Source organism: Micrasema longulum, unplaced genomic scaffold (genome assembly GCF_059751315.1).
Source record: "Micrasema longulum isolate JH-2025_06_02 unplaced genomic scaffold, ASM5975131v1 h1tg002521l, whole genome shotgun sequence".
NCBI lineage: Eukaryota > Metazoa > Arthropoda > Insecta > Trichoptera > Brachycentridae > Micrasema > Micrasema longulum.
Genome location: NW_028279662.1, coordinates 37,240 through 53,311, shown reverse-complemented (window position 1 = coordinate 53,311; position 16,072 = coordinate 37,240). Strand labels below are relative to the sequence as shown.

At 31.1% G+C, this 16,072-nt stretch overlaps 3 long non-coding RNA genes across 6 annotated transcripts; 1 reads left to right on the top strand and 2 right to left on the bottom strand.

Moving 5' to 3' along the window:
• The first annotated feature begins 308 nt into the window (after positions 1-308).
• On the top strand, positions 309-3,785 carry LOC148272034 (uncharacterized). 3 transcript variants are annotated; one of them, XR_015824955.1, is made up of 3 exons: positions 309-890; positions 2,256-2,376; positions 3,402-3,785. It is a non-coding gene; the product is annotated as an uncharacterized LOC148272034 (long non-coding RNA). The 3 variants fall into 3 exon arrangements; XR_015824956.1 differs by having other exon boundaries at positions 569-890; positions 2,256-2,397; XR_015824953.1 differs by having other exon boundaries at positions 353-890; positions 2,256-3,785.
• A 2,060-nt stretch (positions 3,786-5,845) lies between these two features.
• Positions 5,846-7,520, bottom strand: LOC148272033 (uncharacterized). 2 transcript variants are annotated; one of them, XR_015824957.1, is made up of 2 exons: positions 6,910-7,520; positions 5,846-6,503 (listed from the first exon to the last, which is right to left on the bottom strand). It is a non-coding gene; the product is annotated as an uncharacterized LOC148272033 (long non-coding RNA). The 2 variants fall into 2 exon arrangements; XR_015824958.1 differs by having other exon boundaries at positions 6,978-7,520.
• Positions 7,521-10,347: 2,827 nt separating this feature from the next.
• On the bottom strand, positions 10,348-14,244 carry LOC148272032 (uncharacterized). Its single transcript, XR_015824952.1, has 3 exons — positions 13,617-14,244; positions 11,646-11,766; positions 10,348-10,609 (listed from the first exon to the last, which is right to left on the bottom strand). It is a non-coding gene; the product is annotated as an uncharacterized LOC148272032 (long non-coding RNA).
• Positions 14,245-16,072: the final 1,828 nt, after the last annotated feature.

Genomic DNA, 16,072 nt, shown 5'->3' with positions numbered 1-16,072 from the left:
TATATTTTCAATGCATCTATTAATTAATAATAACAAATTTGCAATAAAAATAAATATGTGTATCATCTGCACAGCACCGAGACCACAATTCACCTCCTTAAATAATGTTTTCCATATCTTTAGTGCATGGGAGATAGAGGAGTGGTCTCAGTACTGACCCTCGAGGTACTCTAGTAGACACCTGCAGTGGTATTCTGATCACTCTCGACACCCACGAGATGATCTCGACTTTCGGACGAGAATATAACGTGGTGTAATTTAGGGATTTTTATTTTTTGAACGCGGTTAAATTTGGTATTCTATATGGCAATTCTGATGATTACATGTCAAATTACGTAAATGAATTCGAACACATAAAACCAAAAATAATGATTCTCAATAGAAACATTATTGTGACCTTAAGAATGACCCAAAATACTTAATTATGTTAAATTTACCAAACCTCAATCGTTATTTCTCGTTATTTAGACGGTTTTATAATTGACGTTTCATAGTTCGATATCTGCCCGCAACAGCGTGAGTGGCGAAAATGAGAAAAAATACTCGTGCGCATGCGTCACTGACGAGATGAATATACCTATTACAAAATATAACGCTTTTGCTATCCTGATGAAAATTTATAACGTTTGCCATGTGGGGTATTTATTTTTTCTACACGCCCAAACTGTACTTTTTATATTGCAACAATGCAAAACATAAACAAACATACAGTGACAGTTCAACTACTTTTGTAAATGATAAGTATGCCCCGGATCTACATGTCCTTAGGGATTTTGTTTATTTTTATAGAACCTCTGTGAAATACCTACTGTACTCTATAGAAACTTGCATACGAACCACAGCGTCCCTAAATGTACATCTTGCGCGACAACAGGAATCATCATTTGAAGGTATGTTTATCTAATTCGGTATTTTAATCAAACTTATATATTGTGTACGGTTTAAACCTACCTTACGAGTTTTTTCTCAAGTTGTTAATCATTATAATATTTATAAATTGTAAAAGGTTAAGAATAAGCTAGTGTTAGTAAAAAATAAACAAACCACCATGCCGTTTTCCCCGGGACGGCCAGAGGATATACAACACACATGCGTTTGCAGTCATACAAAATCTCATGCATGTGTGCTGATTTTTTCAACTTTTGAAGTATTACCATATCCGCAGTGGTACTGCAATACCGCTACTGCGAACTTTTAGTTTTAATTGTTGATATTCGTAATGTAAATAATTATTATGTATGTAAATACGTTTCAGCGGTATTTTCGTTTGGTTAAAATCGCAAGTAATATATTAACAGCTTTTATGTTCCCATTTTTTTTTTTTTTTGATAATTAGGCTTCCCGCCCACTAGGCAGCCTGGCTGCCGCAGTCAAAATTTTGCGCAGCCAGTTAAAGCAGCCAGCCTGACGGCCAGTCCAAATAAAATGGATGTGGAAGATGTTTTTGTTTACATTTTATCTCGTAAGAAACGCAAACCAAAAAGAAGATATTGAATTCATCCTTTACTTGAAAGGGTTCATTTCAAAATTATTTTATGGATCTTCTGTATCGAAAGTCATTGCAAATTCGTTTCATAAAATACTTCTGGCTGCTACGACAAGTGCGTGGAGACTGAGGCAGTCACATACATTTGCTTTGTCTCGTTCTGGCTGCAGTGCACGTCAAACGCGTTCTAATGGCTGCCGCAGCCAGGAATTCTTGGCTATTATTAGTGGTTTAGTGGTGGTATTTCAATTTGATTTATTCATATAGAACATCTTAATTCACACATATAGAAATAATGAAAATAAAAAGGTAAAATTAGGTTATTTATAAAAATAACACAGGTATACATAATATCCAGAAAATAATATTTTAAAAAAGTAAGAGAATCTTGTAACGACAAACTCCCTCGGAGACGTGAAAAATTACAAATGTTTATTAAGAAACAATGAAAGACAATTGGACATGCATACACATAAGATATTTAATTTCGCTAAACCCATCACCCTTTATAATAGCTCACAGCATGTGTTATAAAAAGGATACAATATTATTAAGGTTATTGTAATATAATATAATTTATGTTATGAATAGTGGTGTTTAAATATACCTTTGTACTAAAACAAATATTATATCAATATTAATAATAATAGTAGTAAATAGTAAGCTCTATAAATGTCTAGACTTTTAATGATATTATCTTCTAAAAAAAATCTCATTCTCTTTTAGAACATCTGTAAATAATTTAACCTTTATAAGTGTATTTTTTCAGATTATATTAAACCAGGAAAGCGGATCCTTCGAAGGGACGATATCGATTGGCTATTTAAATTTATGCTGTAATGGAATATATGGATATCAAACTATAGGATATATTCGTCATCTGCTTGGAGGTGGGACACGTTGTTTATTAAGTAATTCAAGTTTTTTTTGCACTCTTGAAAATTCTCATTTTAAATTGTAATTTACTAAAAAATGAAAGATAAGTGGTACTTAAATTCACAAATCTGAAATAATCAGTAGCAAGATTCGTCGCTACACCTTTTGACTGATATCTTTATTATAAAGATAAATCTAAATAAAAAAGGATACAATACTTCAGTTATTATTATATAAATTGTAATATATGTATTTTTATAGTTAAGATACCAGTCTGGGTATTAAAGATGTTGTAAAAACAATGAAATATCACTACCTACACAGTTATTATACATTTGTATATTTAAATATCAATCATCATTTATTTCCATATTAAACTATTTATTAGATTTGCTTTAAATAATACCCAATTTGTTATTTTTTCAAATGTTTTTTTATTACCAAACAGATTAAGAGCCAAAGTACATAAGAATTTTAAAAAAATGAAGTAAGTACTATTAAAATATCTTGTATTAGTTTAAAATTCATATTATATTAAATATTTTCTCTACAGCTCACGTTGGCATGTCCTAACAAAAGGAAATTTGGAAAATACAAAGTTATACCATTACATATGACATCGCTTATATCATTTTGAATATTTAGAATTAATCAGCTTACACATATTTGAATTGCAATATCATAATCACAATACCTACAGACAACTTTAAAAATATTACCTTTACTGCATAATAATTTGCTCTGAGAAATAAAACATATAAATCACAAAATATAGCCTTCAAAGTTTTCTTTTTAAAAGGTTTAACAATATGCGGAATAATTAAGGTGTTTGATTTTTGCGTGTACCGATGAACTTTAGTACAATATACAAAAATATGTATATTGGCAGGTTTATTGCAATACCTGATGAATAACTTCCAACTAACCTAAATAAGATATATTTTACCATTTTAAGTGCTTATTTTAGTATGTCATTTTGTAATAAATGTAATTAAAAATGTATTGTAAATTATATAATTTTTTGTTTTTTTATTTTTAGCAAAGAGGAAATATCAAATGTTGCAATTTGGCGTCAATTTTTAACACCTTTATGATCATCTGAGAAAATGGGAGTAAATATGTGGCAGAGCAGAAAAGCGGACTACAGAAATAAGTCTACAACAACTTCATCAAACACTCAAACCTTTTCTCACAAATGTAGAGCATTAGCTAAATTCTAGTTAGTTTTTTGTAGTTTTTTTTTATTATTTTATACCTAAAAACTTATAAACTACAGTGCAAGTACTGTTATTGAAAAAATATTTTGGTGTTTTAGTTTCCTTTTCACACGTAATTAAAATATAGTCATATCTCACACATAAATATTTAAACACATATTCTAAATATAAGGAACCTTAATGTAATCACTTTCACCGGGAGAAATAAGGGCTCTGGCCAAGAATTGTATTTACTTTAGTTTTAGTTACTTAGTTTTACGAAAACAGTACATTTGAAATTATTTTTATTTATATTACCTTTTGTTACAAGAAAATGTATTCTCACATCCTCTCAAAGCGTTTGCTTATCATGCAAGAGGTCTCAGGTTCAGTTCCTGACATGGTAGACATGAAATATTTATTTTAAAAGGTGATTTTACAGTACAATATTTCATAGTCCCTTGACTGGCACCCCAAGCGTACGATTGATCATTTTTTCTTTAAGTAACAAAAAGATCAAGATACGCTGCGATTGGTGTACCAATGCAGTGCCCTATGCAATTAGGTGCGGAATTGAAATGATGATGATGATTACCTGCATTTATTTATTCTACGGTATAAAAATTCACTATATATTTTTTTAAAAGAGATTTGTGTTCTTATGATTTACTTAAACATTTAATTTTGAGGGCCATTTTCGACGAGTTGTAAATAACTCTCTATTAGAAAATAGGAATCAAGTTGGGATGGAATGGGATTCTAACCACGGACCTTTGAGCCGTGAGTCCATGACGATAGTCATAGGACCACAACCCGATTTAACTCAATTGATTCACAGTTTACATATTAATGTACTGATTTTTTTTAGGCTGTTGCCGTGTTATGCCATAATAATAAGCATAGGGGAAAAAATCTAGTGAAATTAAAATAACAATATTAAAGTCCAAATAAAATGTTATATACACATAAAAATTATAAAAAGTTACAAAAATTAAATTTAGTCGATTAAAAAAAAGTTTTTTTTTTTAACTTTATTAATTATTTGTGCATGTTGTATTCACATTTAATTCATGAAAAATTTCTAAACATAACAAATTGTGATATTATACCAATTTATTGTATTGTTCATTATTTGTAAGCCATAAAAAATAAAATAAAAACAATCTTAAATGTTAATATGCATATTCAACATAACATTTAAAAAAAAAAAATACAGACTTTATGGATATGGTACCATAGTGAAAATAAATAAAACAATGTTATGAGTACGTCCAAATACTTGCGGACTGGCTGGATTTCCTCCCTAGGGAGAAATAATTTAATAAAATTCAATTTGTTGCAACAGAGAGGGAAAACATTTTTGAGAAGGGAATATGGAAGTCTAGGCATTTACAGAGCTTATGACCTGTCATTCATATCATCCGGCTGAAATCACCTACTAGGCAACACCTAAAAAAACAATTTTCCAATTCTTATACTTCTTCTTTTACCAGTTAGTTAATTCAACAATGTTTTGAGTATGTCCAAATTTTGCGGACTGACTGGATTTCCTACCTAGGGAGTTATTCCAATCTAAATTTGTTGCTGGATGGATGAATCTCACCCACATGATAAAGGTTTCAGCTCTTTTACTTCACAAAAGTCAACAGATGGAAGAGTTGAGGAAATTTGGATGTTTAAACACAATAAGTAAAGTGGCAGCTTAAACCAGCCAATGACAGGTCATAAGCCCTGTAAATGCCCATACTTCCATATTCCCTTCTCAAAAATGTTTTCCCTCTCTGTTGCAACAAATTTAGAATAAATTGATTAAATATATTATGCTCTATTATTCCTTTATGACAACCAACAATGAACTCAAACTCTGGGTAACATAATATTGCATACCCTTTGTCCGTGTCCAAGCTGACAAAGAAAACAGACCTGTTTGAAAAATGAAAGCAGAGCCCTGGACGAGCGTTTTCGGCTTTACTGCAACTCTTATGTAAATTCTGGAAAAGGAAATTGGGTAGAGATATGTCTGCCTTGTAAGGTAGTAGTCGGAGCGTTCGCCGACCGTGCTTGAGGTCTCAAGTTCGATTCCTGGCAGGATCAACAGAAAATATTTATTCTTGAGGTTCACTGCAATGTTTCAGTCCCTGGAATAGCACCTGAAGTGTAAGATTGATCACCTTACCTTCATGTAACTGATGATGAAATATGCTGCATTTGATGCGCCACACGGTGAGGATAGGGAAATGATGAGATACCTTACACAACCTTAATGAAAATAATTAGTTACTTTATATTTTGGTTTGACACCTTTTAGTAATTGAGAATGTCAGAAGAATAAGTATATTTCAACAATATGGGATCAAACAAACAGATCTTGCACAGGTTCATTTTGTACTCACACATTCAGAGATTGTGACATCAAATCTGAAAATAAGGATTTAAAATTTATATGCATTTTGATTTGATATTTAAACCTTACAGCTACAATTGTAATTTGAGCAAAAATTGTTCTTGCATGTAATTGTTCTTCCTTACATTAACTGCGTATTTCATTTACCAGTTGTTGCAATTAAGCATTCATTTGACAGAGGTTGTGAGTGATATTCAATTAACTCATTAACATCTTCATTGTTGAAGTCCTATACTATATCATCTGTGATAGTTTCCAGAGTTTCTTCAAAATTCATAAAATCCATCGTTTGCGGGCATAATTGTTTACAGGAACCTTTCATTTTTTATTTCAGCCCACAAGTATCCAATATTGCTTATTGCGTTCCATATATTATAATTCTACTGAAATTGTCTTAATGTAGGCACACCTTCCTTGTCAGTTTCCTTAATGACCTGATTCATTATTTTCCTCATAACATATTATCTTAACATAGTTATCACTAGTTAGCCGAGGGAGCACCTGCATGCAAGCGAATAATTTTAGCATTATTGATAAAAATCTGTAAAAAACATAATTTATTTAAATGTGTGAAATAGTGAATTACGCAAAAGTAGAAAGTACAAAAGCCGACCGTATGTCTTTGGGAATACTAAATAATCAATCAATGCATCGTCTTGTCATTCAATTAGCTTCAATATGGCAATCTTTAGGAACCTTTATAGCATGATTAAGATGCATTAAATGTGTATCCCGAGTTTCGTACGATAATGTATGTATATATATAAATTAATAATTAATATAAATTAGAAACGAATTTAGTGTTGAAATATAATCAACACCGACTGACATACTCAAACTGTGCCAGATCTGGATCGAGGAAAAAAGACCTCAAATCGATCTGACTAATATTTTGACAGTATATGACGTGTTTTAATTGATTCAATGTATTAATTACGAGTACTTACCTGTATTAACTCCGTTATTTTTGACAAAGACTAAAAATGTCCAGACAAATTTAAAAAAACTTACGAACCTCCAATTTATGACCACAAATGGATTTGTCGTAATTTGTATAATGGCGTCTTTTGAGTTTTTACAGATGACGCAATATATTTAATTGTCAATTTAGTAGCTCACAATAAAAAATAAACATACATTTTTAAAAACAAAACATCTCGCGGGTCGCATGTTTGACGTTTGCCAGATTTACAAGGTTAGTTTATTCGTATGCTGTGCGCATGCGTGGTTTTAACGATACCTATTACGAGATTCGTTCAGGATGGTACCCAGGGGTGGTATTCTGAACCACTCTCGTGGGCCTCTCTACCTCGTTAAAATCATTTTGGTATCCTGAACGAATCTCGTAATAGGTATCGTTAAAACCACGCATGCGCACAGCATACGAATAAACTAACCTTGTAAATCTGGCAAACGTCAAACATGCGACCCGCGAGATGTTTTGTTTTTAAAAATGTATGTTTATTTTTTATTGTGAGCTACTAAATTGGCAATTAAATATATTGCGTCACCTGTAAAAACTCAAAAGACGCCATTATGCAAATTACGACAAATCCATTTGTGCTCATAAATTGAAGGTTCGTAAGTTTTTTTTAATTTGTCGGGACATTTTTAGTCTTTGTCAAAAATAACGGAGTTAATACATGTAAGTACTCGCAATTAATAAATTTAATCAATTTAAACACGTAATATATTGTCAAAATATTAGTCAGATCGATTTGAGGTCTTTTTTCCTCGATCTAGATCTGGCACAGTTCGAGTATGTCAGTCGGTGTTGATTATATTTCAACACTAAATTCGTTTCTAATTTATATTAATTATTAATTTATATATATACATACATTATCAAAGGGAACTCGGGATACACATTTAATGCATCTTAATCATGCTATAAAGGTTCCTAAAGATTGCCATATTGAAGCTAATTGAATGACAAGACAATGCATTGATTGATTATTTAGTATTCCCAAAGACATACGGTCGGCTTTTGTACTTTCTACTTTTGCGTAATTCACTATTTCAGTCATTTAAATAAATTATGTTTTTTACAGATTTTTATCAATAATGCAAACATTCTTCGCTTCCATGCAGGTGCTCCCTCGGTTAACTAGTGATAACTATGTTAAGATAATATGTTATGAGGAAAATAATGAATCAGGTCATTAAGGAAACTGACAGGGAAGGTGTGCCTACATTAAGACAATTTCAGTAGAATTATAATATATGGAACGCAATAAGCAATATTGGATACTTGTGGGCTGAAATAAAAAAGTAAAAAATGAAAGGTTCCTGTAAACAATTATGCCCGCAAATGATGAGTTTTGAAGAAACTCTGGAAACTATCACATATGATATAGTATAGGACTTCAACAATGAAGATGTTAACGAGCAAATTGAATATCACTCAGAACCTCTGTCAAATGACTGCTTAATTGCAACAACTGGTAAATGAAATACACAGTTAATGTAAGGAAAAAGTTGATAAAATTGTCTTTGACAGTAAAAAATATGAATGAAGCCTTATCTATTTTGAAAATTAAATACAGCATGTTATTATATAGAACTCTATTATATATCTATTATTTATCAAGAAAACAAAAAATATGGAAGTATTTAACTAACTCTTGAAAAATTTATAAAGAATCACCTGGAAGCACTTAAACACCTCATTAACTTAATCAAAAAATACATATTTTTTACATCCCTCGACTTTCGAACATTCAACATTCGCACACATTCTCAGGAACCAATTATGTGCGAAAGTCTATTGTATTTCAATGCTTGGGACAAGATGTCGCTCTAATGGTTAGTAATACTGTAATTATATGTCTGTATACTGATAACATAATGAATCATTACATGCAAGAACATTTTTTGCTCAAATTATAATTGAAGCTTAATTGAGGTTTAAATATCAAATCAAAATGCATATAAATTTTAAATCCTTATTTCAGATTTGCTGTCACAATCTCTGAATGTGTAAGTACAAAATGAACCAGTGCAAGATCTGTTTGTTTGATCCCATATCGTTGAAATATACTTATTCTTCTGACATTCTCAATTATTAAAAGGTGTCAAACCAAAAAATAAAGTCACTAATTATTTTCATTAAGGTTGTGTAAGGTATCTCATCATTTCCCTATCCGCACCATGTGGTGCATAGGGCACTGCATTGGCGCATCAAATGCAGCATATTTCATCATCGGTTACATGAAGGTAAGGTGATCAATCTTACACTTCAGGTGCTATTCCAGGGACTCAAACATTGCAGTGAACGTTAAGAATAAATATTTTCTGTTGATCCTGCCAGGAATCGAACTTGGGACCTCAAGCACGGTCGGCAAACGCTCCGACTACTACCCTACGAGGCAGACATATCTCTACCCAATTTCCTTTTCCAGAATTTACATAAGAGTTGCCGTAAAGCCGAAAACGCTCGTCCAGGGCTCTGCTTTTATTTTTCAAACAGGTCTGTTTCCTTTGTCAGCTTGGACACGGACAAAGGGTATGCAATATTATGTTTCCCAGAATTTGAGTTCATTGTTGGTTGCCATAAAGGAATAATAGAGCATAATATATTTAATCAATTTATTCTAAATTTGTTGCAACAGAGAGGGAAAACATTTTTGAGAAGAGAATATGGAAGTATAGGCATTTTTACAGGGCTTATGACCTGTCATTGGCTGGTTTAAGCGGCCACTTTACTTATTGTGTTTAAACATCCAAATTTCCTCAACTCTTCCATCTGTTGACTTTTGTGAAGTAAAAGAGCTGAATCCTTTATCACGTGGGTGAGATTCATCCATCCAGCAACAAATTTAGATTGGAATAACTCCCTAGGTAGGAAATCCAGCCAGTCCGCAAAATTTGGACATACTCAAAACATTGTTGAATTAACTAACTGGTAAAAGAAGAAGTATAAGAATTGGAAAATTGTTTTTTTAGGTGTTGCCTAGTAGGTGATTTCAGCCGGATGATATGAATGACAGGTCATAAGCTCTGTAAATGCCTAGACTTCCATATTCCCTTCTCAAAAATGTTTTCCCTCTCTGTTGCAACAAATTGAATTTTATTTAATTATTTCTCCCTAGGGAGGAAATCCAGCCAGTCCGCAAGTATTTGGACGTACTCATAACATTGTTTTATTTATTTTCACTATGGTACCATATCCATAAAGTCTGTATTTTTTTTTTTTAAATGTACTGTTTTCGTAAAACTAACTAACTAAAACTAAAGTAAATACAATTCTTGGCCAGAGCCCTTATTTCTCCCGGTGAAAGTGATCACATTAAGGTTCCTTATATTTAGAATATGTGTTTAAATATTTATGTGTGAGATATGACTATATTTTAATTACGTGTGAAAAGGAAACTAAAACACCAAAATATTTTTTCAATAACAGTACTTGCACTGTAGTTTATAAGTTTTTAGGTATAAAATAATAAAAAAAAACTACAAAAAACTAACTAGAATTTAGCTAATGCTCTACATTTGTGAGAAAAGGTTTGAGTGTTTGATGAAGTTGTTGTAGACTTATTTCTGTAGTCCGCTTTTCTGCTCTGCCACATATTTACTCCCATTTTCTCAGATGATCATAAAGGTGTTAAAAATTGACGCCAAATTGCAACATTTGATATTTCCTCTTTGCTAAAAATAAAAAAACAAAAAATTGTATAATTTACAATACATTTTTAATTACATTTATTACAAAATGACATACTAAAATAAGCACTTAAAATAGTAAAATATATCTTATTTCGGTTAGTTGGAAGTTATTCATCAGGTATTGCAATAAACCTTCCAATATACATATTTTTGTATATTGTACTTAAGTGCATCAGTACACGCAAAAATCAAACACCTTAATTATTCCGCATATTGTTAAACCTTTTAAAAAGAAAACTTTGAAGGCTATATTTTGTGATTTATATGTTTTATTTCTCAGAGCAAATTATTATGCAGTAAAGGTAATATTTTTAAAGTTGTCTGTAGGTATTGTGATTATGATATTGCAATTCAAATATGTGTAAGCTGATTAATTCTAAATATTCAAAATGATATAAGCGATGTCATATGTAATGGTATAACTTTGTATTTTCCATATGGTGACAAATTTCCTTTTGTTAGGACATGCCAACGTGAGCTGTAGAGAAAATATTTAATATAATATGAATTTTAAACTAATACAAGTTATTTTAATAGTACTTACTTTATTTTTAAAAAATTCTTATGTACTTTGGCTCTTAATCTGTTTGGTAATAAAAAAACATTTGAAAAAATAACAAATTGGGTATTATTTAAAGCAAATCTAATAAATAGTTTAATATGGAAATAAATGATGATTGATATTTAAATATACAAATGTATAATAACTGTGTAGGTAGTGATATTTCATTGTTTTTGCAACATCTTTAATACCCAGACTGGTATCTTAACTATAAAAATATATATATTACAATTTTTATAATAATAACTGAAGTATTGTATCCTTTTTTATTTAGATTTATCTTTATAATAAAGATATCAGTCATAAAGGTGTAGCGACGAATCTTGCTACTGATTATTTCAGATTTGTGAATTTAAGTACCACTTATCTTTCATTTTTTAGTAAATTACAATTTAAAATGAGAATTTTCAAGAGTGCAAAAAAAACTTGAATTACTTAATAAACAATGTGTCCCACCTCCAAGCAGATGACGAATATATCCTATAGTTTGATATCCATATATTCCATTACAGCATAAATTTAAAGAGCCAATCGATATCATCCCTTCGAAAGATCCGCTTTACTGGTTTAATATAATCTGAAAAAATACACTTATAACGGTTAAATTATTTACAGATGTTCTAAAAGAGAATGAGATTTTTTTTAGAAGATAATATCATTAAAAGTCTAGACATTTATAGAGCTTACTATTTACTACTATTATTATTAATATTGATATAATATTTGTTTTAGTGCAAAGGTATATTTAAACACCACTATTCATAACATAAATTATATTATATTACAATAACCTTAATAATATTGTATCCTTTTTATAACACATGCTGTGAGCTATTATAAAGGGTGATGGGTTTAACAAAATTAAATATCTTAATAATAATAATTATGGATAACTTATATAGCGCCATTTTCGTAATAAAATACCTCAAGGGCGCTTTAGATGGTGATTCTATTGTTAAGTAAATTTAATTGAAGCTTTTAAATTTGTAATTTAATTAAAATAATTTATTTTGTTGTCACGTGCTACGGATTTATTCAAATGATTTAGAGAACAAGTGGGTTTTAAGTTTTTTCCGAAACATCACTTCACTTTCACAGCCTCGCACCTCTGCTGGGAGAGCATTCCATGCCATAGGGCATATGTGTATGCATGTCCAATTGTCTTTCATTGTTTCTTAATAAACATTTGTAATTTTTCACGTCTCTGAGGGAGTTTGTCGTTACAAGATTCTCTTACTTTTTTAACATATTATTTTCTGGATATTAGGTATACCTGTGTTATTTTTATAAATACCTAATTTTACCTTTTTATTTTCATTATTTCTATATGTGTGAATTAAGATGTTCTATTTTGTAATGTACATATATATTAATAAATAAAATTGAAATACCACCACTAAACCACTAATAAAATAAATATTAATTATGAGGAAGACTAATGAACAAAGAAGACCAAAAAAGAGATGGCATGACCGAACCCAACAAATTATTTGAGAAGGATCTCATCAGTGGTACGGGCGGTACGGCAATACTTTGTAAGGCTCCCCTCCCACTAGGCAGCCTGGCTGCGGCAGCTAATACTACATATGACGGCTCATTAGATACCGCACGCTAGGCAGCCAAGAATTCCTGGCTGCGGCAGCCATTAGAACGCGTTTGCAGCCAGAACGAGACAAAGCAAATGTATGTGACTGCCTCAGTCTCCGCGCACTTGTCGTAGCAGCCAGAAGTATTTTATGAAACGAATTTGCAATGACTTTCGATACAGAAGATCCATAAAATAATTTTGAAATGAACCCTTTCAAGTAAAGGATGAATTCAATATCTTCTTTTTGGTTTGCGTTTCTTACGAGATAAAATGTAAACAAAAACATCTTCCACATCCATTTTATTTGGACTGGCCGTCAGGCTGGCTGCTTTAACTGGCTGCGCAAAATTTTGACTGCGGCAGCCGGGCTGCCTAGTGGGCGGGAAGCCTAATTATCAAAAAAAAAATTAAATGGGAACATAAAAGCTGTTAATATATTACTTGCGATTTTAACCAAACAAAAATACCGCTGAAACGATAAGTATTTACATACATAATAATTATTTACATTACGAATATCAACAATTAAAACTAACAGTTCGCAGTAGCGGTATTGCAGTACCACTGCGGATATGGTAATACTTCAAAAGTTGGAAAAATCAGCACACATGCATGAGATTTTGTATGACTGCAAACGCATGTGTGTTGTATATCCTCTGGCCGTCCCGGGGAAAACGGCTTGGTGGTTTGTTTATTTTTTACTAACACTAGCTTATTCTTAACCTTTTACAATTTATAAATATTATAATGATTAACAACTTGAGAAAAAACTCGTAAGGTAGGTTTAAACCGTACACAATATATAAGTTTGATTAAAATACCGAATTAGATAAACATACCTTCAAATTATGATTCCTGTTGTCGCGCAAGATGTACATTTAGGGACGCTGTGGTTCGTATGCAAGTTTCTATAGAGTACAGTAGGTATTTCACAGAGGTTCTATAAAAATAAACAAAATCCCTAAGGACATGTAGATCCGGGGCATACTTATCATCACAGACTACAGATATCTCTTATCATTTACAAAAGTAGTTGAACTGTCACTGTATGTTTGTTTATGTTTTGCATTGTTGCAATATAAAAAGTACAGTTTTACGTGTAGAAAAAATAAATACCCCACATGGCAAACGTTATAAATTTTCATCAGGATAGCAAAAGCGTTATATTTTGTAATAGGTATATTCATCTCGTCAGTGACGCATGCGCACGAGTATTTTTTCTCATTTTCGACACTCACGCTGTTGCGGGTAGATATCGAACTATGAAACGTCAATTATAAAACCGTCTAAATAACGAGAAATAACGATTGAGGTTTGGTAAATTCAACATAATTAAGTATTTTGGGTCATTCTTAAGGTCACAATAATGTTTCTATTGAAAATCATTATTTTTGGTTTTATGTGTTCGAATTCATTTACGTAATTTGACATGTAATCATCAGAATTGCCATATAGAAAACCAAGTTTCGGCGCGTTCAAAAAATAAAAATCCCTAAATTACACCACGTTATATTCTCGTCCGAATGTCGAGATCATCTCGTGGGTGTCGAGAGTGATCAGAATACCACTGCTGAAAGTTGGATGAGATTTTACCCTGGAACACAACTGCATATTATCTTTCATTGAGATATGAACTGAACCACATATGTGCCTGATCACGGATACTATAAGTTTTCTCCAGACGTTCAAGCAAAATATTATGGTCTACAGTATCAAATGCAGCACTCATGTCCAAAAGAGCCACCAACACCTGGAAGAATGACAGACAGTGTATACTTGCGATGCCGTATTGAACAGACTTCATGAAATCGGCAATAGTTATTCCCACGTATCAGTGCTGGTATTCCGAACGCGTTTACAGCGCGCTATAATGCGTATTTAGTACGTAAAAACGCGCTATACCGCGCTATAATTTCGATTGGAATACCAGCCCAGGGCTGGTATTCTGGTTTTCTGGTATTTAGTGTAGGGTATTGTTCTGGTTGCTGGTATTCTGGTATTGCTGGTATTTAGTGTAGGGTATTGTTCCCATAGAACAAACCTTTTGAACTTTTTCAAAGATGGTGAATTATATTTATTTATTTATGCATTTCATAATATAGACCATTTTTTGATCGATTTGCCCAGCTGTATGAAAGAAAACTTATGATTTTCTTGTTATATATCACTTTTACATATTTAATTAGTTTTTTTTTTATATTTATGATTGAATTGCTTAAACATTTTACTGAATACGTTGTGTAAGTTTTAGGCTTAATTTTTTTATAAATCTTGGGTAAAAGGAAATTTATGTTTTTTTTTTTTTTTAATATATATATTAAGCCAAATATGTTAGTATTAAATTTTTTTTTAAAAGGCAGATTTGCAGTTTATGTTAATGAAATAAAATAAATAAAAATTACGGAAACTGTTAACTACACACCAGATGACCAGAGTCTACCGCCGTTATAATGTCACACAGTACTCTTATCGCTCCTGCCTCCGTGGAATGAAAACGTCGGCATTCTGATTGCCTCGCCGAAAATAAAGAATTCTGCTCAATGTTATATAATAATAATCGATATAATAATAAAACGAGCCCATAAGAAACTATTTTTTTCTATAGCCCTTAAAACATAGGTTGATTAGAATGACAGCTGTCAAACTAATTTCATTAGTGATGGGAAATTACTGATCATTGATCAAATCGATTTTATCAGTTGTTTCATGCAATCATGAAACTCTGTTTCCGAAAATTGATTGAAAAAACGCAAAAACAAGTCTATTATAGTGTGGTTAACATAATTATTCACAAAAAAATGAGACATTTATATTTTTTTCATGAACAACATCAAATGAATTCTTTTTTTATTCGATCAATTTACATATATCAATTTATCCCATCTCTAACGTTTTTGCAAAATGATGTAACCTTGTAAGAACGTCATTAATAATGTATTTATTTATTTTTATTTATTTATTTAATTTTTACATATTTATTACAGCAATTTTTTTATTTTATTTATTTATTTAATTTTTTGTACATAATGGTATTTGTACATTGGCGGGCTTATTGCCAAATGGCAATTTCTTAACCAACCAATAAAATAAAAGTTTAATTTTTATAATTCAAGTTACAGAACATATTCAATAGAAAAAAAAGATTAAAAAGTTAAAAATATATAAAAATAGAAATAAACGTATTTGTTTATAAATTACCTTAAATCAAAACTATTACTCAATGGGAAAAAGGAAAAAAGAGGAAAGAGGAAAAAGGAAAGGAGGAGAGATTAAGGAAGAGAAAGGAGTTTCTTCA